General features: G+C 38.7%; 1 pseudogene; it reads left to right on the forward strand.

Moving 5' to 3' along the window:
- Positions 1-3,212: 3,212 nt before the first annotated feature.
- LOC134963860 (5S ribosomal RNA) lies at positions 3,213-3,331 on the forward strand (annotated as a pseudogene).
- The last annotated feature ends 321 nt before the right edge of the window (positions 3,332-3,652 follow it).

A 3,652-nucleotide genomic window follows, 5' to 3' on the forward strand; every position in this document is an offset into this window, starting at 1 on the left:
TCAACAACAGATTCTATTTACAAACTAGGGGCACAGCTATGGGGGCAGCATGTGCCCCGACGTATGCTAATATCTTTCTAGGATGGTGGGAACGCGAATTTGTATTCAGTGACAGCAATGATGTCTTCACGACCAACATCATTATGTGGGTAAGATATATCGACGATATTCTGATGATATGGGAAGGAGATGTACAGATGTTACTTCTGTTCATCGAACATTTAAACAACAACAATCTCAATATTCGCCTTACTCACGTCATCAGTCAAGATGAACTCCCATTTCTGGACGTACTCATCTTTAAAGATAAAAATGACATGCTTTCAACAAAGCTATTCAGGAAGGAGACATCATCCAACACACTTCTACATCAAACCAGCTCCCACTTCCCTCCCACAATAAATAATATACCCAAAGGAGAATTCCTACGCTTAAGAAGGAACTGTTCCAACGACCAGGACTTCACAGAACAAAGCAAAGACCTCTCTAATAGACTCCGTGAGAGAGGATACAGCAACACATCCATCAAGAAGGCTAGCAGAAATATCCAGACCACTCAGAGAGAACATTTAATATTTGATAAGAAACAAAAGAAACAAGAGGACAAAACCATCAGATTCGTTGGGGGATTTTGTCAAGAATGGCACCATGTTAAACAAGCTATCCAAAAACACTGGGGAATTCTCCACTTGGACCCCACCTTATCTGAAAAACTTGGACCACAAGTATCCATGAGTTGGCGGAGATCAAGAAATTTGAAAGATAGATTGGTGTCTAGCCATTTCCAATTATCTCGAGACAAATCACAGACTACCATTGGCACACATCCATGCGGTCACTGCAAAGCATGTCAATACATCCTTAAGACTGACCATATTCAGGACCGCTATGGTAAAGACATTAAATTTAAGCATTTCATCAATTGTTCCACCGAAGGTGTGATCTACTGCATTGTGTGCATTTGTGGACAAAGATATGTGGGTATGACGACTAGAGCCCTAAAGCAAAGAATTCTTGAACATATTGGATCCATTCGGAATGCCACCAGAGACCTACAAAAAATGAAGCAACTTACCTCTATAGCAAGACATTTTATCTCTAACCATGCAGGTCGGTGGGATGGACTTAAAGTCTGTGGACTAGAAAAAGTGAAATTGGGCCTACGAGGGGGAGACCTGACCAATACTCTCCTACAGAAGGAATGTGAATGGACATTTAAATAAGACTCACTTCATCCACATGGACTGAATGAAACTATGAACTTTGGAGCATTCCTTCCAAGTTGATTAATTCTTTTTCAATAACCATTTTCATTAATTCACCTTCAATAACCATAGTTATAATTCCTATTTTTACTATCCCAATATCATGGTTCTGTAATATATTAGCAATTTAAGCCAACTATATACTATATTAATCTCTTGCAGCATTACTATTCATTAAATCATTAGATAGCTGCCTTAAATTTAACATCAGCACCCATATTTAAATTCAAATCTACTCACAGCCACACCAATTATATAATTTATGTAGCACTCCCTTTAACCTCACTATATATCTCTTTCACCATTTCCCCCCCCCCTCTTCTCTTTTTTCCCCCTATTAATTAAATCTATCCATACATTAATTCCATACAAAAAATTAATTATTGCACTAATTTCACCTTAACACTCACACATATTAAGCTCCACTCTTATAATTAATCACATCACACCTTACACAATATTATATTCACTCCTTAGACACATCCACGCACCATCACCATACACCATCGGGCTTGCAACAATTAAAACTCCCCGGTTAATTCAATCAGCAAAAATTTATTGCAGGACATCTAATCAGTATCCACTTATTTGTCTAATTACTATCAAGCTCACATTAACCTTGTCAGAATCAATACAAATGGCAATCAATCAGGTATAGTCCTGATTGGCTACTTGCACATATTTAAGATAGATCCTGACACCACATGTTCACACTACCCGTGAACAAGCTAATCAGTGAAACGTACGTTGGGAGGTGAACAGGGTCACGATGAGTGCGCTCATGTGACCGGAGACCGGCAGGAGAGGAGATCAGACAAGCCGCATAGACGCTGGAGCTCGGCGGCCAGCGGCGCACCACGAGCGGGCAAACATACAGGTATTTCCTTTGTCCCACTGGTTATTCTGTCTCCTGTCAGCAGGAGAGGAGATCAGACAAGCCGCACAGACGCTGGAGCTCGGCGGCCAGCGGCGCACCACGAGCGGGCAAATATATAACTATACCTCTTGTCCCACTCACTATTCTGTCTCCCGTCAAATAAACTTGCACATATATAAATTCAATAATCAATGTGCATCGGTCTCGTTGGCAAATGTTATGCCAATCATTATAAAGCATTGCATCAGTACCTATCTATATGCAGGTTCTTACAGGAGTAGAAAGCTATTGTGCATATCATAGCTAAATACATTGTAAAATTTACCTAGCATATGTTTTTTCTGTGGGGGTTCGTTTTTTATGTACCTTCTGGGTTCATTTTGGCGTTATCTATCTGTCTGTTACATGTTAGACAGATATATTATAGACACACTGTTGATACATGCAAAACAGCTATTTTGGTTACTCTTTTGTTTCAAAGACAGTACTTATACCATGTTGGGCATTATTGTACTAATTAACTTCCAAATGGATAATTGAGACTGTTATACATCTCGCCTACTCTCTAAGTCTGTCTCTTTTTTCTTTCTCTAAGCTAAAAAAAAATTTCCATTCTATGTCCATCCTTTATCCTACATTTTCTATTATGGCATAGTAGTAGCTTTATTTGCAATTTTTGAGTTCACAATTTCATAATAACCGTCTTTTTTCCTCTTCAATAGGGAGATCCAATAATAATAGAGACGATTTCTCTTTGGATCATATACAAACATTACGGCATGTCATCAGTATAACAGTGGTCTATATCTGCCTCACCCATTGCAGAAACCCATTTCTAAAGGTGCTGTATAGCACAATGAAACATACAGGCATTTCCCGCTGGCAAAGAAAACATTGACCACATGATTTAAACCTACGTATACCTACATATTTGGGATACATTTTGGTGCAATGATGGTTAAACATATACTGTCTCTTTAGAGATCATTTGGTCAACTTGGTAACGAGGTGCTTACCAATAACCTTCTACCAGCTATACATTAGCGGTAGAATTTGCCATATCAATGTTTATCTACTACCATACCACACCGCGCATGCCCAATCTCGTCTGATCTTGGAAGCAATACGGTGTTGGGCCTGGTCAGTACTTAGGTGGTGGACCACTAAGGAATACCAGGTGTTGTAGGTTTTTTTGACGGCATCTCTTTGGTTATAGCACCTACCTTATATATATGCTTATATACAATCAAGCATTCTGAGCCTGCTATATAATGCCTTGTATATTCATCAATATTTTCACAAATTAGCTTTACCAGGTGGCTTACATTTCATAGCCACTTATTAGTGAAACAATATATTCTCTGGTGTACCTATATTTTAGTATAATACAATTAAAGGTTACGCTTTAAATTACTTCATTTTTTACATCGCTGCCTATTACTCAAATTATATTTGTTTCCGAGTGGGAGTGCTCCCAACAAGGGTCTCTTTTTTCTGTCTCTTTCCCCTT

The sequence above is a fragment of the Pseudophryne corroboree genome, chromosome 9 (assembly GCF_028390025.1).
Source record: "Pseudophryne corroboree isolate aPseCor3 chromosome 9, aPseCor3.hap2, whole genome shotgun sequence".
NCBI lineage: Eukaryota > Metazoa > Chordata > Amphibia > Anura > Myobatrachidae > Pseudophryne > Pseudophryne corroboree.